Genomic DNA, 23,114 nt, shown 5'->3' on the forward strand with positions numbered 1-23,114 from the left:
GTGTGTCAGTTTATTGATGATCAGAATAAGTAAAGAGAGAAATGTCTGAGCACGTTCAGGTTTGCTCAGCTGTTTGAAAATCTAATAACGTAGAGGTTTATCAGCACAGCCATCCATAAATTTTTCTAAGGGGGACGTTTCAGATGTTGAACAAATGGCCAATATGAAGATTTCGTAAAATCACAAATACTCTTGTTTCCAGGTTTGACTCGGAAAACAGTGCAGAACCACAATTCCAACTGTAAAATATTAGGAGTTTCAAAATTAATATTGTTTTTTAGGCTTTTGAGCTTTTATTACATTCAACTTATGTAACACATCAAATGAATGAGCAATTCAATTTTGTTTGCATGCCTGTGCACATGTACATGCACCGTTTCTTGTGTCTTCCGTTAGGAAGCGCCAGGAGCAAAGATGTCGACTAGTGAACAAAATGCTATTTGTTGCACAGTTTGTAAGGAGAGAATCTGTTGTTACAGCGCAACTTGCGTTCCGTGTTAAATTCTATTGTAATCCTCAAAGTACTAACAACATCCGTAGATGGTCAGTTTGAAGACACAGGCCGTCTTTGCAAAGAGAAGAGTGTGGGGCGACCAAGAGTGACTGAAGAACGTGTTGAACGAGTGGAAGTCTTTCTCGCGTAGCCCCAAGAGGTCAGTGCGGAAGGCTAGTCGTGACTCGGAGCACAAAAGAAACTGTCGCTTGGGACATACCGACAAATCGGCAGTAGCGGAACATGTTTTTAAGGATGGAGATCACGAAATAAAATTTGGTGAGACAAGCGTGCTAGCGAGGACGTCGCATTATTATACACGTATGTATAGAGAGGCAATTGAAATCCACAAACATCAATACAATTTTAATCGTAAAGAAGAAGGATTAAAATTGGACAAGATATGGCGGTCGACGTTGCATCAGTCACGTGACAATCGATTGCCTGCAATCGAGAGAACAGACGATAGCCAGTGATAGCTACACATCGACGCCACGTGACGTGCGGTGGCGCCCTCTGCGATCTCCATATAACTGGCGGCCCCAGCTCCAAGCAGCCAGTCGTTGACTCACCTCGGAAGATGTTCTCCGTAGTTGAGAACGAAACGTCAGGGAGAAGAAGTTCTACAGATCGACCACGGCAACTTAGCCCGGAAGTGTTTACTGGTGGGGCTAGTCGTGAATTAGCAGTTCCAGCGACGCTTATGTAAATACTTGTAAGGTGATGCTTACAATGATGTCCTTATCGTCTGCAGTTGTTACAAGCTCTATAGCCTACAGACTACGGTTGATGTGCCAACTTTGCAAACTAAGTGTTGCTTGCTGCGAAATGTGAACACATATAATATGCGCGTCCGGGGGTCAGCAAATGCTCACGAGATGTTACAGTTGCAACGAGACTCCGTGAAACTGATTGTTTTGTGTCATATCGCGGAGGAGAGTTTATAGACCTTTCCTTTTCGCTGAAGCAACTGTAACTGGTGTTTCTTATCTTGATGCGCTAGAACTACGGCAAGAACAACCGGAAGAAGTTGAGTCATAGTACTTCATTTGGCAGCAAGATTGTGCGCTGCCTCACTGATACATGTTCTATGTGGTGTCACCGCCAGACACCACACTTGCTAGGTGGTAGCTTAAATCGGCCGCGGTCCATTAGTACATGTCGGACCCGCGTGTCGCCGCCATCAGTACTTGCAGACCTAGCGCCACCACATGGCAGGTCTAGAAAGACGGACTAGCACTCGCCCCAGTTGTACGGACGACATTGCTAGCGACTAGACGTACGAGGCCTTCCTCTCATTTGCCGAGAGACAGTTAGAATAGCCTTCAGCTAAGTTAATGGCTACGACCTAGCAAGGCGCCATTTGTAACATTGCATGTATCTTAATGAGTCTCACTTGTATCATCAAGATTGCTGTATACCAAAGGATGCATAAAAGTTAAGTGTTCTAGTAGCTACGTTCTTTTCTTTATCGCATTCACTAATTATCCCGTTCCAGAACTCACGCCAGCCGGCGTGTGTGTACGCGTGCCTATCGGTAACCTCACCCTGTGTCTAGACTGTCTTGTATAGACACAACATTCTATATGACAGCTGGATTGTTCGCAAGGGGCCAGATGACAGATCTAGTTTTTCATGGCATCTGACGCCACAAGATTTTTACTTTCGGAGTTCATAAAGGAATGGTGTTCACATTGAAGGCTTCTAACAAAAACTGTGTGCGTCACTCTTTCATTTGATGTATTACTTATAACTGTACGTTGAAAATAATAAATGTTATAAAGCCTTAAATCTGCGATATTCACTTTGAAACGCCTGGTAGTTTAAAATAAAATGTTGCATATGAATAATGTCGTAGCATGTACCAAATCAGCTCCTGCAACCCTAGGTGACTGCAAATATTTAAACGCAGTGTTGTTAAAAACCACAAATTCGGTGTTACTCAGATGCGCATCCCTTAAAATCAGCCATATAATTGCCAGTAATTATCACTTGAAACTGTCACCAGAAAAGTTGTGCTTTTGTAACTGTTGAAAATAGACACCGTCTATAAAGACGTGCATGAAATTCTGCACTGAGTACCTTTCTTCTCAAAACAGACGGCAGAGTTTCACGCTGCATAGGACTCAAAAAATTTAAAAGAAATCCTACATTTTTGCAAAGATATTCTTTTTGTGACGAATCATAGTAGGCTGCACACTGGGATAGCCAGCAGCCACGCCTATGGCGAGCATCCAGGCTCCCACCAGGCAGACAGCCTCCCCTCCACGCTGCCCCTCATCTCCCCACTCCCTAGCCTCTGGTTCCGCTCCTCGCCACCCGTGCACCACGCGCTGCGAGTGCTACTGCTAACGAAACTCACAGAACGCTTTCCGCAGCGAACAGTTGAGTTACGTAGTCGCTGCGGGATCGATCCATTGCTTCCGTGCTGCCGGGCTCGTTGGTGAAAATCTTTGGCTTTTAAAATTCAATTGTTTCCTGCAACACAGAATGGATACTGCAAGAAATTTAAAACTTTCTTTACGTAGCAATGCATTAAAAACATTACATTGAAGAAAACAGTGCAAGAAACAGTTTAGTGATCGATGCTGGAAGCGCCAGTGAATTGTTCTGTGATTAGTTATTCTCTTCAAATCTATTTCAAACTCAAGTTAGTACGTCTTCCAAAGTGAGCAACGTTTGGTGTTCATCTCTCTGTTCAATTGTAAACTTATCAAGAGTGGAGGGAAGATCAAACCATTCAGCGGTAGCAATAAGAAGTAGACTGTTCGGAAAAGGTGAGTCACAAAGAAATTTATATATTTTTGTGGAAGATTTCAATTGTTAAATCGGAATTTTCGACCTTGTAGTTTGAAGGGTAAGTGTTATCTCAAGCGAATAACCGTATTTTCTGCTCATTCTCCGTTACGGCAAGTTTAGAAATATCGGTGCCTCAAATGCGTCTTTTCTATCTAAATCTAGACCTTGAGAAAAGCTGTTCATGATCAGCCCGAGAAATTTCTGTAGCCTGTCTTCAGCTTCGTGTACTTTTTTGTTGTCGGTTCATATGCGTTCCAAGGTTCGTCAGTATTCCTAAAGCAAACGTCAGCTGTTATTGGCACCGGTCCAGTACTTCGTAGCGCCTGTCAGTGCAACCAGTTTATCAACGTCACCTGTCAGATATCGTAGAAAACATGTAAAGTTGAAAACTGAATCTAATCCTTTGTATTCACATTTTATCGTGATGATGTATCGCCTCTGCTCCGTCATACAGTAGCAGGTTCATAGATTTCAACTGCTTATCCAAGGGTGAAGTCACCCATGTGAATGTAAATGCCGTTGATTGAACAGTTTTCTGGTACATAGAACATTATTTGGTGTACGCGGCACCTGTTTGAGTGATCTGTATTGATTTTTCTATTACCTTGATGTAATTTTATGATGACCTCCATGTCTTCTATTAAAAGACAGATAAATAAAGGATCGCGGCTAAGGCATCCTGGCTCTCCCCACCACGTCCCCCCGAAAAACGCCTTGCATATCCTGAAACTTACCCATGTGCTACATTTTTTGTGAAGCTACTAACAAATTTTGACGTGGCTCGATTCAGTGAGGCATAGTATGTGTCGTGTATTCTGACAATTAAAACACTTCATCAAAATATGTGTGAAAATAATTCTGAGTAATAATGCATCATCCAGGCAAAGTGTTTCTATTCATGAGTATAGAGGATTGGCTAATTGCACCCAAGAAAAGCACAAAGTTTATTTCGATAAGAACCTCATTGTTTGCCTGGTTTATTAAGTTCTTTACGTGACTTTCGAGAAAGGAGAAAGAAACTTGAAAGTTTATTTTCCTAGTTTTGTACATCATCATCATCACAAGAACATTTCGGCATTGTCAGAATCTCACAGTTTATGCTGCTACGGTACGCAAAGAATCAACATGGATGAAGAAAATGAGACTAGTCCCGCTGCTGTCTGCATTACTCAACGCCGTCTTGTGACGAGTCGATATTTGTTCGTCGGATGCAGCGTCACGATGTGCACCATAACACAACAGGACAAGTTTAATGTGAAGATCGAGAGAGGAATTCACACTTTTTTTGGTGGTGGAAACAATCTAAGTTTAATGAAAGCGTTCTTATTAAACGCTTATAAAATAAGACCGAAAATTTCCGCGTTACGTATTCGAAAATAATTCGCTCTCCTGCCCTGTGTTCTGTAGACGCATGATCATCAAATTAATATGGCGATTAATGTATTATCACGATTTGGCCATCTCCAACCACGCATTCGGGAGAAAGCAAGACAAAAATGCAGCGGGCGTAAGTATTGCTATCAACTTCTTCGTTGTGCTATCTCTTTCGCTACGCGGTTCGTGTAAATTTGTAAAACCTCCTGACAGTTGTTTGGGTAAACGCTTCTATTATTTTACATACATTTCAGTGTACAGCATCAGGATTCCGATGTATAGAGAATGACACTGAAAACGATGTGTCTGCAAGGTGTCGACTTGGACGATAGTAGGCCTACGCTGGCTGCTCACACAGACAGAAGTTGGCTGCATCAACATTTGCATCCATACTTATGGCTGGGAGTACTTCCATTGTTCCTGGTAGTACGGCTTCTCCCCATTCCATATGTGTTTGAAGCGGGCAAAAGAATCCTGCATGCCCGCGGTAATCAGGCTAGACTAAGCTTGTCGGCGTTTCGCAATGGGACCGATACGTAGTCAAGCGTAGTATGTTCCTAGATTTCTTAGTTAAAAAACATCTTGAACACCGTAGGTAGATTTTCGCAGGATAGTTGACGTCGTTCTTCAAGCATTTGTCCAAAAGGAAACCAATAGCTGCGAAATATTTTGTGTATTTATCTTCTTTCATACTAGGCCTACCTTTCATTTTCCTCGGTGTGATAATTCCCAATGCACTGTCAAGGACATCAGGTCACACGCGTTTTATTTTCACATGAGCATCGTGTCACGCAGAATACATTTCGAACTGAAATATAGTTTTTTGTTCTGATTGTATTTTTACAGCAAACATACATAAGCTGGTTAATTTATTTGAGTGGCTTCTTTTAACGAAATTCGAAATTGGCGAGGTAATTGTGTTACGTCTAACATTTATTCTTGAGTTTTCCGTCATTTAGGATATCGTAGTTTGAGGGAGCAACTTACTAGTTAATGAACTGGCGGTTTATGACATGTTAAGTTCGCTTTTGTTATCCATTGAATACGTTGTAGATTCTCCTATAGTGTTTCAGTGACCTGCAGGCTAAGTGGTCTATTATTTTACCAATGAAATTCGGAACATGTCATATCCTTGTGTAACTTGCTATGGAATATTACAACGGTAACACGTTTACTTGTCAGTGTTAGATTTCCTGACATTTATATTCTATTTTACAGGGAATGTGAAATACTACCGGGTCTGAACGTTGAACAAATAATGAGAAACAGAAAAATTATACAGCAGATGTTCGTAAGATTGTTAGCTTCCATCCATTACACACAGTAGATTACAGAATTTTAGAAAGTTGACCTTATAATGAATTTTAACATAGCAGCAAAGGGTACGCATCGTCTATTTTCCGTACATGTGTAGTTATTCATGACGTTTATTTCTGGTTCGCGCTTCCCTGTGTGTCCCCGTATTAATTCTCGTATGTATGTAGGAAATTTTCATCTCTAAGAGGCCAGATTTTTCACTAGATTGATGAGTAATAGAAATGGTGTGAAAGTAAAAAATTAAATCTTTGACGTTCTTATACTTTTAGAATGACTATAATAGTACGTAAGTGAAGGATAAGTTCAGTAATAAAATAAAATTTCTGCAATTCAGTTTGAGCAGACCTTATTTTCGAAGCTTTTCTGACTCACCTTTAAAACAATAACGTTGACAATGTTTTTTTCGCTAGTATTGAAACATCTTGGCAGTTGTCCGAGCGGCAGTGTGCCTGTGCTCGTTACGCTACTGTGTTCTATGCAATCACGTCGGATTTCTAATGACAGATTTTCAGTGTCTGTTTATTTGCTGTAGCAATAATTATAATCTTTGATAAACAGAGTAGTGAAAGGGTAAGAACTGTATATGTAGTGCTATAGACAGGAGCGCTAATACACTACTGGCCATTAAAATTGCTACACCACTAAGATTACGTGCTACAGACGCGAAATTTAACCGACAGGAAGAAGATGCTGTGATATGCAAATGATTAGCTTTTCTGAGCATTCACATAAGGTTGGCGCCGCTGGCGACACCTACAACGTGCTGACATGAGGAAAGTTTCCAACCGTTTTCTCATACACAAACAGCAGTTCACCGGCGTTGCCTGGTGAAAACAACCTCGTGTAAGGAGGAGAAAAGCGTACCATCACGTTTCCGACTTTTATAAAGGTTGGATTATAGCCTATCGCGATTGCAGTGTATCGTATCGCGACATTGCTGCTCGCGTTGGTCGAGATACAACGACTGTTAGCAGAATATGGAATAGGTGGGTTCAGGAGGGTAATACGGAACGCCGTGCTGGATCCCAACGGCCTCGTATCACTAGCAGTCGAGATGACAGGCATCTTATCCGCATGGCTGTAACGGATCGTGCAGCCACGTCTCGATCCCTGAGTTAACAGATGGGGACGTTTACAAGACAACAACCATCTGCACGAACAGTTCGATGACGTTTGCAGCAACATGGACTATCAGCTCGGAGACCGTGGCTGCGGTTACCCTTGACGTTGCATCACAGACAGGAGCACGAATGGCAAAACGTCATTTTTTTCTGATGAATCCAGGTTCTGTTTACAGCATCATGATGGTGGCATCCGTGTTTGGCGACATCGCGGTGAACGCACATTGGAAGCGTGTATTAGTCATCGCCATACTGGCATATCATGTGGCGTGATGGTATGGGGTGTCATTGGTTACACGTCTCGGTCACCTCTTGTTCGCGTTGACGGCACTTTGAACAGTGGACGTTACATTTCAGATGTGTTACGACCCGTGGCTCTACCCTTCATTCGATCCCTGCGAAACCCTACATTTCAGCAGGATAGCCGCGCTGGATTAGCCATGCGGTCTAAGGCGCTGCAGTCATGGACTGTGCGGCTGGTCCCGGCGGAGGTTCGAGTCCTCCCTCGGGCATGGGTGTGTGTGTTTGTCCTTAGGATGATTTAGGTTAAGTAGTGTGTAAGCTTAGGGACTGATGACCTCAGCAGGATAATGCACGACCGCTCGTTGCAGGTCCTTTACGGGCCTTTCTGGATATAGAAAATGTTCGACTGCTGCCCTGGCCAGCATATTCTCCAGATCTCTCAGCAATTGAAAACGTCTGGTCAATGGTGGCCGAGAAACTGGCTCGTCACAATACGCCAGTCACTACTCTGGATGAACTGTGGTATCGTGTTGAAGCTGCGTGGGCAGCCGTACCTGTACATGCCATCCAAGCTCTGTTTGACTCAATGCCCAGGCGTATCAAGGCCGTTATTACGGCCAGAGGTGATTATTCTGGGTACTGATTTCTCAGGATTTATGCACCCAAATTGCGTGAAAATGTAATCACATGTCAGTTCTAGTATAATATATTTGTCCAATGAGTACCCGTTAATCATCTGCATTTCTTCTTGGTGTAGCAGTTTTAATGGTCGGTAGTGTGATATCGGATTGTGATGTAAGTGACAGCTGAGTTTAGCTAAATTGATCGTTGAGTTTTGTATAAATGTAGAGCATACAGCGCAACGAAAACATTGCGACGAGAATCGCATAAACTAAACATCCGCGATAGAACTGCAAACCGATTATGATTCAAGCGGTGCAAGCTCATAGACTACAGAATAATAGAAACGTGTTATGTGGACCAACTCATTTTTGCAGAGTTGGCTACCACATGACGTAATGTGTGTACAGCAGGATCGCCGAGAGAAGCATCCTGGCAGTTGGCACCGCTGTTGCCAGCTTTCAACTACGAAGCGCAAACGGCTGCACGCGAAAGAATCGTCGTCAGTAAAGCTGCGACAACATCCTAGGCATTCTTCGCAGCAGGTGATATTGTCTCCCAGGATATTTATGTTCCCCCTCACAAGACCGTAAATTTCAGAGAGTACTTTGATGAGCTTGGATATGAAATATTGCACTTCTTCTGTCCTTAATCACTGGATGGTGTTACCAAGTCAGTGAGGTCCGCATTGGGAAAAACAGTCGACACTTGCTAACCTCATCCCTTATCTTTCAACGAAAGGAAACAGTTACTTTGCGAAGAGTGGTTCAAAATTCCATTGACCTCCACTCAAGGTTTTTGTAGTCATCATATGTTTGATGTCCACTATTGGATAAAGCGGCTCTGCCAGACTTGGACGTGCAGTCTAATCTTTAACTATAGTCATCAACTAAACTCATCCTCTTTTATATTTCCTTATTTTTTGAAATCGAAAAAAGGAACGTTCTTCGCCCATCCATTCGCCGGGCTACATGTCCCGCCCACATCCACATCATTTTCGTTACAGCTTTACTACGATTCGTGCGAAGAAAGACAGCCGATCGAATTTCTCGTTTTTTAGCGTCGTCGTCGTTACGCGATATGCGTGATGGATGAACTGATTTGGAACGTGAGCTCTAAATTTGTGTGATTAAGGCTGTCCCCGATGCAAACGTCTCCCACAGCAGTTGGTTGAGCGTCGCCGTGGCCTCTCATGGTGACTAAAGGAAAGCCTTGAAGAATGTGCAGCCCTTCTTTAATCTTTTGTATCACTTCCACCAAAAGACGGTTTTGTTAACTACGTCTTTTTGCGTGAATTGTAATTCCTAATGGCTCTTCCAATGAATCCCGACTATGGCATCTTCCTTTCCAACTGATATATTTGTGTGGCCACTCCATATTAAATCGCTTTCGGTGAAGATAATCGTAGATACTTGAATTTTGTTATTCATTCCAGTGTTTGATGTCCGATCGCTCTTTCTAACGCGTATTATATTGCACTTATTTGTGTTATAGAAAACTACAAATCCTTGCACTAGACGTTGTCTGTAAGTTATTACGCATTTCGTCAGATAATAAACGTGTGCATCACTGTACACAACTGAATTGTCTGCCAACAACGTAGTAAGACTTTTACAAGTTTTTCTTCACAACAGCGGCCCTTTCACGCAACTGTGAAGTATATCGACTCACAGTATCTTCACCCCGGCCGATGTCACACTATGAAGAGCGACATAGTGAGTTCTTTTTCAAACCACAACGTTTTCAGCATGACCTACATTATTTATAGTATAGTTTTCACAACTACTTTATCGACCGTTAAGTCATTTTAAAGTGTTTAAGATGCTGGAACACAGAAGTCGTCAACTTGTGAAAAGAATATGACTCATATAAGAAACTCTTTCACAATCCTGACTTCGCTATCTTCTGCTCTCTATATCTCATGATCGATCAGGGTAAGCTGGCTTTCACTTCATCAGTGCTTGCAACAACCCCGTTGATTCCTACAAGGGAGTTGTTCATTCTCCGTAAAGTGCGAATATTTAGCAACAAAGATAAAAAAATGACAGTATTATTGGCGACGAAGAGGACCAGCGAATGGTTTCCATGTATAGGATAGGCAGACATTGTAGTGCGGGTCATGTGGGTATCGCTGATAGGTGTAATATTGATTCTGATGACCAGCGCCGTTGGAATTGTTCAGTTGTGTTATGAAGAAGAATTATTGTCCTATAAATATAGCGTAAATAAGACTGAGACGATAAAACTGATGCCTACTCCTTTCATGATTTCTCCCTCCGCCCTCACAACAGCTTGTTCAATCTCACCCCGGGGTCTGAGTCATGCTTTCTTATCTAACCTTCCGCAAACTATCCTCATCTCCAGTCTGAGGAAGTAACATACAAGTTCCAAAAGCTAAATGTTGTTGTAGCCGGACTAGTAGTATCCTACAGTAAATGCCAGTGCGATCGTACTTTCCCAGTGGCTTCATAACAAGACAAATGTTTAACTGCCACACTTCAGTCGTGCCTAGTTTTTGTCGAGCTATGAACGTGTGCTGTATTTTATCTGACATGGCAGCTCGCGCTAGACACGTCAACCGAGTAGCATTCAGTGGCTCCGCTGAACTGGTTTTGGAGGGTATGTACCTGCGGTGTTGCGCAGTAGTTGTAAGCCAAGACTGCGGGTTCTCGCGGTAGCGGATAGCCTACTTGCTTCGCTCCAACGCCGACTTCGAGTAGAAAACCGGATTACCAGTTTACTTACATAGGAGTAATAACTTCAATTAAATGAGCCCGTCTGGCTTCCTCGTTACAAGATTTTCAGGTTTGAGCTAAAAGAGAACGTCGTGCAGAAGTCCACTCCAGCGTAACAAGTGATATCTTGCCTAAATTTCTCCTGTTTTTCTCTTTTTCTTCGCAACGGTATCTTGTCAATATCGGTCTCCTCTAACGTATTTGTCTCCCACTACCTTGTTGGGAGCAGTGGATAAAACTGTGTACATTGCTACTCTTTCATAACACATTTAGACTGTCGGGTGGATATCAATCTCCAGGAAAGGTGCTGGATATGTTATGTGTCATTAAACTGATGGGTCATTCCATGTCAAATCAACCAATTGTACTACATGATTTGAACCATGACCTCTCAGATTTGGATGAATTTTTTTCCAGGTAATGTACCCACTAACACTAGTTTAAATTTGAGATTTCAAATTTTTCTGATCTTTAGTTTTTGAGTTTCAAGGGTTTAAAAATAAAAAAACCTCTGTTTTTGATCAATCGATGATTGCTTTAAAATGCTGTAGCTCGAAAACTATACAACCTAGAAAGCTCAAACTTAGACCGTTGTTTTCCTCTATAAATTCCATTCAATTTGATATGTAACATGACTATGGTACCTAAATCTGAAAATTTTAAACTATTCCAAAAAAACATTTTTTGAAATTTCCAAAATACGTACCCTCGGATTTTTTTATAAAAATTGTATGTGTTGCCCAGTCTGACTGACTACATGCATGCAAAATTTCAAGATGGGATCTCAATGGGTTCTTGTATAAAATAATATTTTACTATCGCAGTACACACTAGTGTGGTGAAAAGCAGACTATTTCTATGCTATGAATACTATGGTAGGCCTATGTAATTCTAACAAAAAGTGATTTTTTGGCAACACTGTAACCATATGTACAAGTATCTTCTTCGACGTTGAGTAGCCACGCTGCCCAAAGCTCATTATTTTGCATTGAAAAACTAGAGTTCTATTCCGAATATAGGTGCAGTAAATATTGTCTGATTTTGATGTGCCCAATAATCCTGTACTATACATGTTTTCTTAAAGACTGTTTGTACTAAGCGATGGTTCAAACGGCTCTGAGCACTGTGACACATGTCACCAGTCCCCTAGAATTTAGAACCACTTAAACCTAACTAACCTAAGGACATCACACACATCCATGCCCGAGACAGGATTCGAACCTGCGATCGTAGCGGTCGTACGGTTCCAGACTAAAGCGCCTAGAACCGCTCGGCCACACCGGCCGGCATACTAAGCGATAGAAGCAGTGACAAGATCGTATGCCGGAAACTAGGTTCAATTTAGTTGATGATGTAGTGAGTCTAATTTGGATTGATGCGAGTAACTACCTAGGAAAAAAGAAGCAGGGATAGACAAGCAGAGGGGTAGAGCCTTTTTTACGTTAGGGGAAGGGGCATAGCTGAAGAAAAGGAAGCAATATTAACAATTGACCAAAAAACGTGGAGGAGTAAAGTGCTTGGAAGAGAAGAGAGTAAACGTACGACGGCAAAAAACTTCTTTTAAAGAAGAGGAATAATACACTGAAATACGAAAGAAACTGGTATAGGCATGCGTATTCAAACACAGAGATACGTAAACAGGCAGAATATGGCGCTGCGGTCGGCAACGCCGTATATAAAGACAAGTGTCTGGCGCAATTGTTAGATCGGTTACTGCTGCTACAATGGCAGGTCATCAAGATTTAAGTGAGTTTGAACGTGGTGTTACAGTCGGTGCGAGAGCGATAGCACACAGCATCTCCGAGGTAGCCATGAAGTGCGGATTTTCCTGTACGACCATTTCACGAGTGTACCATGAATATCAGGAATCCGGTAAAACATCAAATCTCCGACATCGCTGCGGCCGGAAAAAGGATACTGTCATACCAACGACGACTGAAGAGAATCGTTCAACGTGACAGAAGCCAAATTGCTGCAGATTTCAAGGCTGTGCCTTCAACAAATGTCAGCGTGCGAACCATTCAACGATACATCAATGTGGGCTTCGGAGCCGAAGGCCCACTCGTGTACCCTTCATAATTGCACGACACGAAGCTGGACACCCCGCCTGGGCCCGTCAGCACTTGGAGTCCTGATGACTGGAAACATGTTGCCTGGTCGGACGAGTCTCGTTTCAAATTGTAGTGAGAGGATAGACGTGTTCAGGTATGGAGACAACCTCATGAATCCATGGACCAGCATGTCAGCAGGGGCTCTTCTGGCTGGTGGGGGCTCTGTAATGTTGTGGGACGTGTGCAGTTGGAGTGATATGGGACCCATGATACGTCTAGATATGACTCTGACAGGTGACACCTGTCTGATCACCTGCATCCATTCATTTCCATTCCATTGTGCATACCGACGGACTTTGGCAATTCCAGCATCACAATGCGACACTCCACACGTCCAGAATTGCTAGAGTGGCTCCAGGAACACTCTTCTGAGCTTAAACGCGTCCGCTGGCCACCAAACTCCCCAGACATGAATATAATTGTGCATATCTGTGATGCCTTGCAACGTGCTGTTTGGAAGAGATCTGCACCCCCTCGTACTCTTACGGATTTATGGACAGCCTTGCAGGATTCATGGTGTCAGTTCCCTTTACCACTGCTTCAGACATCAGTCGAGTCCATGCCACATCGTGTTGCGGCTCTTCTGCGTGCTCGCGGGGTCTCTACACGGTATGAAGCAGGTGTACCAGTTTGTTTGGCTCTTCAGTGTGAAAGCGTTTGCAGCCTCTGTTCTGTGTTAGGTAACTGTCCGCCTCTGTAGCTGAGTAGTCGGCATGGCTGACTGTCATGCGGGAGATCCAGGCTCGATTCACGGAAGCGCGGGAAATTTTCCTTGGTGGGAGCTCTGGAACGGAGTGCACTCGGCCTCGTGAGACCAGCCGAGGAGCAACTAGGCTGATTAGTAGCGGTTCCAAGGTCAAGAAACCCGGCGACAACCGGGAGAGCGGTATGCTGATCACGTGTCCCTCCGGATCCCATCCAATGACCCCATTGTCTGTGGGTGACACGGCGGTCGGTCGGATCCTATTTGCCCCCTGTACCTAATAGTTACATGTGTTTTCTATAAAACGTGCAAAGTTGTATAACGATTAAGAAGTTAAATAACATATCACGTTGCCTAAAATTAGAAAATAAAATTAAAAAATTACAGGTAGACACGGAACATAACTCAAGTGATCTAACGCAAAGTTTACTAATTTGACAACACAGGTACACGGTATGAAATTAAGATCCTTGACGACCATTTTCTACCGAAAATACGCAAGTGACGAAATTTTTGTAGACTTTTTTCCGTACATATTGGTACTGCGCGAGCAGTATATTTCACATGTACTAATACTGCATAAAGTGATGCAACGGCCCTCGCAGTACAATGCAGTTAAACTGCCTCCGTTGCGGAAAAATTTCGAAAGATATTCTCGTAAATTCGATCGATCATTTCAGTAACGAGATCGTAAAACGAGCACAAGTAAGCGAAGTGCATGCTGGTGGCAAACACAGAATGTTGTCCTTGAAGTGACTGAATGCACATGCCAGCAGTTTATTCTTGATAACGGCAGCTGCGCAAGAAGTAAAATGCCCTCTGACCTTTTCTGCAGCGCCACATCGGCTGCTGGGCAGGTGGATGTACGGCTAGGGGATTATCGAATACATAGACGAAGTGCAATCCGAGTACCTGCGTCGATGCCTGTTCTGCCACGATATGCTTACTTGCTCCAAATTTGTCATCAAATGTTAGACGATACGTAATTATAATCTTGTCTTTGGGTTTCAAACCAAATGAAAATTATGTTTGATAAATGATATTTCTTAATTTTTCTCCTTACACGTTATTTTATAGGTCTGTCTTGATCACACAAACTTTTACACTTCACTATTGCCGGTTTCGGCTACTGCCGTCTTCAGATATGTTCCAAACAGAAACAGTGGTGTAATAACTAATCTTAGGTTAACTAAAAGAGATAGAAGGCGTACGCTTAGCTTGTTTAGGAAGACGACGGCTGCTTATACGACTATAAATGTGAAATCCTGCCACCGTAAGAAGTATAAGTGGGCCGTGATGATCAAAAAATGGTTTAAATGGCTCTGAGCACTATGGGACTTAACATCAGTTCCCTAGAACTCAGAACTACTTAAACCTAACTAATCCTAAGGACATCACACACATCCATGCCCGAGGCAGGATTCGAATCTGCGACCGTAGCGGTCGCGCGGTTCCAGACTGAAGCGCCTAGAACCGCACGGTCACAAAGTCCGGCAGCAGGATAACAGTTAAAAGGCAAGGCCAGTGCCCGTAGTCACACATAGGTAGGTACGCTAAGACGTTCGTTGGAGTGGTCTTATCCCTCAGAAGCTACATAAATATTCTCTTGCAAACAAAACACCACTTTCTTTTGCATTATTGTAATAATTTCCCAGACGCGTTTCACCTTCTGTATGAAAGACTACGTCAGTGGATGTGCTGGAATAATGGACAGTTTTTTTCGTGCATTTATTGATCATAGATCTGATACAGTTGTCTTCTAATTTTTTGTTGAAACAAATTTGTACTCACAGTTATTTTTTGCATGTTCTGGCGATTTCTGTTTTTCCTCTCATGTAATCACAGGTTGAAAGACGAGTTTCCGCTTTACGTCCCAAAATTCAACACGCATGCACGTCAAAATTTTCGGCGTCTTGCTATTCCAGACAATTTCCAGCGTGCGTTACGTGATGCGAGTACTTCCGTAGTGATCTTGGAATTATTTAAGAAGAATAAACCGCGAATTGCGACTATTTTGCCGAAATAACTATTTGTTTACTTGCGGTTTGCTGCCTTGTTTATTTGTTGAACATTGCAAAAAAATTGTCTGCTATTCTTTGTTCTCTCCCCCACCCACTCTGCGCACACAAGTGCGTTTGTGCGCGTGTGTGTTTGTGTGGCCTTGGCTGCAGTGGTAACATCGGTTCCCGTTAGATCACCGAAGCTAACCGCTGTCGAGTTTGGCTAGTTGGTTCAAACGGCTGTGAGCACTATGGGACTTAACATCTCAGGTCATCAGTCCCCTAGAACTTAGAACTACTTAAACCTAACTAACCACACACATTCATGCCCGAGGCAGGATTCGAACCTGCGACCGTAGCGTTCGCGCGATTCCAGACTGAAGGGCCTAGAACCACTCGGCCGCCAGCGGCCGACCAATTTGGCTAGTACTGGGATGGGTCACCGTCTGGTTGTGCCGAGCGTGTTGGCAAGCGGGATGTATTCAGTCCTTGTGTGACCAGTTGAGAAGGTATTTGATTAGTAAGTAGCGGCTCCGGTTACGAAAACTGTCAACGGGCGGATGAGCGGTGTGTCGACCACATGCCACATCCAATGATCCTGACGGCTGGGATGCCGCGGCGATCGGTCGGTACCGTTAGGTCTTCCAAGGCCCTGTTCGGACTGAGTTTAATTTAGTGTGTGTGTGTGCGCGCGCGCGCGCAGGAAGAAGTTTTGTTTGTAAACGAATATGTAAACACGATAGTTTAAACTTAGACGACGCCAGTTTTTTGTCACTTTAATCATGCCTGCATAAGAAGATGAGCTGTGTGTAGGAATACTGGACTTAACAATAGTCCTTGCGTAGGACTCGTGAGAGCAGTGCTTGCCAGCGTGGCGCATCCGGGAGCGGCTGGCAGGCGCTTCGCTGTTTACCTGCGAGGCTGCGCGGCTCGGCGTGGCGTGGCGGTCGTCGACTCCCGGCTCCTCCCCCTCCCCCACTCCCCACCCCCGAGCACGGTGCGTGTGCGTGCCAGGCAGCGGTCTGCTCGCGGCTGCAGGTCACCAGGCGTCGCAGAAATAGCCGCCACGCTCACTGCCCGAGTCTGACGGGCAAGCGTTCCTGCGTGCTGCCCAGGGCTGCCCGCATCTACAATCCGTACAGTGTGTCACCTCACGAAGAGCGCACAACTCGGTGAAGGGTATTGACCCATAAATTGACAATTTTTCTGTTTCCAGTGTATGTTTATTTCTGGATTGCCTGATTGACATAGAGACTGGGAGAAATAATGTAAAGTAAAAACATGAAATAGCCTTGAAATAAATAACATATTTTAGTCGATCCCCAAATGGGGATCATGACACATGCCACTCAGTTTTACATTGTCTTTTATTTTTGTACTTGCAGATGTCAGGTGTTCAGTCTAATGTCCAGTTCAACTGGTGCATATGAAGCGGATGCTTTCGTGTATGATGGAGTTCCTGCCCATTTTGGGTCAGAAACAGTGGGTGATTGGACAAGATATGCCCGTTCGTCAGCTGGAAGTGTGTGTTCAAATAGGTTCAAATGGCTCTGAGCACTATGGGACTTAACTGCTGAGGTCATCAGTCCCCTAGAACTTAGAACTACTTAAACCTAACTAACCTAAGGACATCACACACATCCATGCCCGAGGCAGGATTCGAATCTGCGACCGTAGCGGTCCCGCGGTTCCAGACTGTAGCGCCTAGAACCGCTAAGCCACTCCGGCCGGCGTTCAAATAAGTGTTATCACTGAAGTGAAGATGGATCAATGACCTCATCTTCGTTCTAATATAACAGTTCCATTGTGAGACCAAAAATGTTCAAATGTGTGTGAAATCTTATGGGACTTAACTGCTAAGGTCATCAGTTCCTAAGCTTACACACTACTTAACCTAAATTATCCTAAGGACAAACACACACACCCATGCCCGAGGGAGGACTCGAACCTCCGCCGGGACCAGCCGCGCAGCCCATGACTGCAGCGCCTTAGACCGCACGGCTAATCCCGCTTTCCTTTAAGTACTGCTACAAAATTTCAGCTGCTCTTTTCATTTTCTGGTAGATCGGGGTGGGTTTTACTTTAAGTTATATCTTCTGTTGTCCAGTTAGATGTGATATTAACATTTTCTTCTTGCGATGATTCATTAGTCTGAACTTTCCAAGGTACATGGCACACCAGCTGGAAGCGTAACTACCAGTATATTGTTGCCAACGTCATCACAGTCAGATACCATCTACTAGATCTGAAGGGAGCTCCACAGTGTCAATGGTCTCCTTCACTTCAATCTCATCATAGGAGAAACCAAGGTATTGGGATCATTTACAGTTCCTTCCATTTCCCTTATAGAAAGTGCTTTATAGCGACTCATTGTACTCAATACGAAGAGAAGAACCCTCATGGGAAAATAAAGTAAGTCCTGAAAATAAACAGTCGATAAACATCTTCTAAAGCCGTTAGAGAACACGTCAGTTCATAGGTGCTGGATGTTATTTATATAAGAATATAACTTAAAGCTGTTTTGAGAATGTTCAACTCTTGTAACTCTGAAAAACTTTACTTCTTCTTAAAAATAATCCTCTAGGGTTTACTCGTTTAACAACAAGTGACTCACATTCAAGGCATACTCTAGACGAATATGTAAAATAATAACAATTGCTACCATCATAATTACAGATACAAAATTTACGTTACAAAGACAAATCCCTAAATGGGGATCGTGGCAGTTAATGGGTTAAGCTAGGCATCGACGTACACGTGAGAACTTTTCACTCTCGGAGAGCTTTTGCGAGTAATACGTGTCGTGTAAACAGCGCCGAGAGTAATCTCGCCGCACTGTTGCGAGAGTGGGGCGAGATCCCAGAGAGTCGCGCGCTCGCCGAAGCTCTTAAACAAGAACAACTGAACCGACGTTGTCTGGAGAGCTGAGAGTGAGGAGTCGCCATATTGCGTCCCATATTTCACAGTTTGCACACTACTACATCTTGGTAATATATTTTGTCGTACACATGCACACATTAAATACAAGTACCCGCGAAACTTCTGTTCTGAGCCATAATATGCGACCCTGACATGTTTCTGAGGGAAGAAATCGCCCGTTTTATCTACTAAACCAACAGCACGAGCAATTCGCCTATTTCGAAAGTTCCAGGCTGAAACAATGTTACGCAGCAAACAACGTATAAAAACATCATAGACATATTATAGAATCAACAAACGAAAACAAAGAAAGATGCTACTGAAGCGACTCAATCCCACGTTAATATTAAAATATGATTGCTTTGGAGACTACGAAAAACAAGGTCTGTTTACCACCGCCACTTGTGTCCTAAGGAAAAAAAGAGCTGCATCACTTCAAGCGTTGGCGCTTACCTATGCATATACCAGAACAACTAACCTATTACTAAAAGAGGGCTAGGAAAGGAAGGAAGTATTGGAAGAGAACACGTAGGGGAGCGATGAAAATCAAAAGAGTTGTGTAGGAGCTTTTTTATGTACGGAAATTCGGGGAGTCGCTCGCGCCTTCGGACGGCTGAGCAACCAGACGTGTCTTCTCGAAATTTTTATGGAGATTCCGTTTGTAGTTTGTTCAGAGCATCGGCAAAATAAACATCAGTATCCCATTGCTGGGAAGTCCCATCTGGAAGGCGCGTCACGAAAGGCGCTCCATAGAAAATTTGAAAAGAACTGTTTGTATCTGGGGCTGCGAACGAGAGCGCAGTTTCGATCATTAAGGTGCGTCCAATAATCCCGTGCCAATTTGTCGTCGCGGCCAAAAAGATAGTGGACTGTATGGTCGCGTATCTAGTTCATAGAATTATTTTTCATTGCGGGATAATGAATCACGTCCGGGAAAGTGATCTGAGCAGGTGTCTGTGGGGTAAGGAAAGCCAAGAAACACTGCACGAGCCTCAAGGCGTCAGACGACGAACCACATGAGAATCAAATAAAATGGTTCAAATGGCTCTGAGCACTATGGGACTTACCTTCTGAGGTCATCAGTCCCCTAGAACTTAGAACTACTTAAACCTAACTAACCTAAGGACATCACACACATCCATGCCCCAGGCAGGATTCGAACCTGCGACCGTAGCGGTCACTCGGTTCCAGACTGAAGCACCTAGAACCGCCGTGAGAATCGGTGGGCATCTGTGTCATCCACACCAAAGTGAACACGCAGGGGTGTGTCAGCGAGGCGGATGTGGTGCAAAGGAAATTGGTTGATTTGTTTGCCATTGACGGTGATATACAAGGCGGATTGGTCGTTGGTGTCCAGAAAACCTGCATGCACTGCTTTCCGTACACGACTCAATATGATGTAGGGAAACACGTGTCCGGTGGAGTTGGCGAGCTGATGCATTTGTAATGCTTCGTTTACAGTCTTTGCCAGGAGTGATCGTGGGAGTGGTAAGGTTTGGACGATGTAACTTAATTCCAGAAAGAAATGCCAAAAGTAATAAAAGAGGAATGGAATGTCTGATAAGATGTGTTGTGTCGGCTACTGTGGTAGTGAGCACGGTCACAAACAAGTAAGGAGATAAGTTACGATGGCCCGTGGCAGCAACTCAAAATGATCTGTCCATTAATTTTTGTAATTAATAGGACATTTTATTTCTAAAAAGAAAATAAACATAACTTGCTTCCTGTGCCTCCTACATGCAAGTACGTTTCACTATTACCACTCGCAGAAAGCAGGCAAAGTATCGACTTCCAATTACTCAGTATTGATGCTCTCAAATTCTGCGACTGAACTGGTCCAACCAGCGATGGGCGGCCGGTTAAGTCAGCGTTGACAGGGGACACTGAACTCTGTCTTTCTGGAAGTGTGGCGTTGCCTGCTGCTCTTTCCATTTGCGCGTGGGTCAGCGCCTTCTTGATGCCGTTTCGTGGCGCTGCGCTATTCGGTGTGCAATCGGTACTTGAGGACCGCACAACATGACCGGAGCTGAAATGAGACTTTCTCATAATGCAGTCCGGTAGCCCATTGCGCCACAGTAACACTGGAAGGAGGCGCTCTATAAACATATACTAGCATTTTCGGGATAGTTGAGACTTCGGTCGCGATGGATACGCACTGTAAGTTAATTTCAGCGATGCGTCGGCAAAAAAAGCTAATGAACAAAGCTGCCAGGTAATGGGCTCATGACGAAGTTGTACATTTAATTAGTTTCTTCTTATGACATCTACAGTTACTGGACTACAGGAACTGAGGTAAAAGTTATGTTTGAAAGTAATCGGTTTGGAATTCGGAAAATTGGCATTTAACACCAAATAATACAACTGTATGTATAATTTTATACGGCGTGGTATTTATTGCTTATATTATTGTGTTGGATGTTAAAGAACAGACCTCCAGGAATTTACGAGTGATTCCTTAAGTAAATACAACTAAAAACTTCCAGTAAGTGTATGTCCAGAAATTCTTCATTTATCAGATATTCGCCCTGTTTGGCTTTTGAAGCCTGTTGGTATCAAGATGAAATTGGTGTAATGTTATTTCATCATAATTGTTATTTTACCAAATATTAAAGGCAATAAACGTAGTTGATGCTAGCAATATTGGTGCCATAAGCAGTCCATCCTTAACACAAATACAGGGCTATTCAAAAAGAAAGAACAGATTTCAAACATTTATTGCTCTCAAACTACAAAAGATAGGAACATAATTCCAACTTTCCTGGAAAGAGAAAAGTTCAAATTTTTATGTATTCGGTGTGACCGTGTGTTACACGACAAATTTCTGAACTGTGCCGGCCGATGTGGCCGAGCGGTTCTAGGCGCTGCAGTCTGGAACCGCGCGACCGCTATGGTCGCAGGTTCGAATCCTGCCTCGGGCATGGATGTGTGTGATGTCCTTTGGTTAGTTAAGGAGTTCTAAGTTCTAGGGGACTGATCAGCTCAGAAGTTAAGTCCCATAGTGCTCAGAGCCATTTGAACCATTTAATCAGAACTGTGGCTCATTTCCTGCCACACACAAAGCAGCTTGTCGCCCGTTGTCGAATTCACAGCTTCAACAATGGGATGTAGCAGTCTTCCAAGAGCGTCAGGCATAAAGGGTATTAAAACGCGGTTTTTTACGTAAAACGACAGATCAAAGTCACGAGGTGTGATGTCTGGGGACATGGGAGACCACCGGCGATGATGTTCATCTTCCGCTCCTCCTCTTCCAATCCAACGTGTTGGATTCCTGTCATTCAGGTAATGTCGGACGTGCTTAGAGAAATGAGGCTTGGCACCATCTTGTATGAAGACGACGTCATCTTAAATCATCTTGTAATTGAGAAAATAACCAGCTTTGAAACATGTCTAGATAGGTTAGTCCTGTCACAGTTCTCTCCATGAAGAAGAAAGCTGTAGCGCCAATGCGGCCCAGATTGGAACGTCTACGCAGACTGTTCAAATTTTAAACTGTGGCCTGTCTAGGAACGTTGGAATTATGCTACTACCCTTTGTAATTTGGAAGGTATAAATGTTTGAAATCTCTTCCTTCTTTTTGAATAGCCTTGTAGATTTATGCTTAAAAGTATTCGGATTGGCAATTTTAAGTCGAATTTTAAAGAGTATTTCTCCCGTCTCCATCGCTGTCATTGTTGTAAACTTTGGACATCTTTGAGGATTTTCCGCCACAAAGTTCTACAATGAGATTCGTGTATGCGTCAAAATCATACCGCCGCTTAATCCGCTCTCTTATCCAACACGAACACGGTCGTTCATGTTTTTTCTTTGCTACTAAAAGTATTAGCTGAGGATGACACGGCGGCCGGTCGATACCGTTGGGCCTTCAGGGCCTGTTCGGGAAGAGTTAGTGTACTAAAAGTATTAGAAGTGCAGCTGCAGCCCAACGCTCTTACTTCGCAACTTCTTCCTTCGCGCACAGAACTACGACAGAAAAATCTCGCGGAGAGAGATCTCGTAGCTTCGCAGGCACTCTCAACCCGCCGTTTAAACGCGGGACTCCTACCCACTTACAGAAAGTACTCGAAAGGAACTATTAAAGAGTAACTATCAACGAAAATTCGTACCTACTATAAACAATTCTGCTAGCACTATCTGAGAGTACCAAACTGCCTGAAATTAGAAAAAAATCTTACTTCTATCGCAGCCCTAATTAGTAATTTTGAGGTTATCAATAAGACAAGGACCGATGATACGAGTCTCAAAAAGGTCGCACTGCACGTTCATACACCAAAATCGTTGTTTATGCACTTCTCTCAGCCAGCGTGGGTTTTCAACCGATCAGTAGTGCATATTGAGAAGATTGATTTGCCTATGGTTTGATACGTGAATAATATATTGCATAGAAAAGCCGCTTCACTTTGCAGTTTTCATAGACACCATTCGCAGAACTGTAACAAATTTTTGCCAAGAAGCTGTTGACTGAGCGAGATGTGGAAAGAATGAAATACGTTGGAAGGTAACACTCAGAGAACACTCCTTTGGGTGAACCCACTCGCACATTCAAGCTTCCTTGTAGTGGAATGTGTGTGTACCGCTGTAAAATGTTGGATGCATTTCTCTCTTCTGTTGCTGTTTTTTTCCAGACGCTTCCAGTTTGTTGATTTTATCGTAATGTTTGCAACTACAGATCGTGACATGT

At 43.5% G+C, this 23,114-nt stretch overlaps 1 long non-coding RNA gene across 1 annotated transcript in view; it reads left to right on the forward strand.

The window, feature by feature from the left end:
• The first annotated feature begins 2,847 nt into the window (after positions 1–2,847).
• The window catches only part of LOC126177125 (uncharacterized), a 347,747-nt gene continuing 327,480 nt past the window's right edge, over positions 2,848–23,114 (forward strand). Inside the window, exon 1 of the long non-coding RNA XR_007535752.1 lies at positions 2,848–3,270. This is a non-coding gene — a long non-coding RNA (uncharacterized LOC126177125). The remainder of the gene's footprint in view (positions 3,271–23,114) is intronic.

This window comes from Schistocerca cancellata, chromosome 3 (genome assembly GCF_023864275.1).
Source record: "Schistocerca cancellata isolate TAMUIC-IGC-003103 chromosome 3, iqSchCanc2.1, whole genome shotgun sequence".
NCBI lineage: Eukaryota > Metazoa > Arthropoda > Insecta > Orthoptera > Acrididae > Schistocerca > Schistocerca cancellata.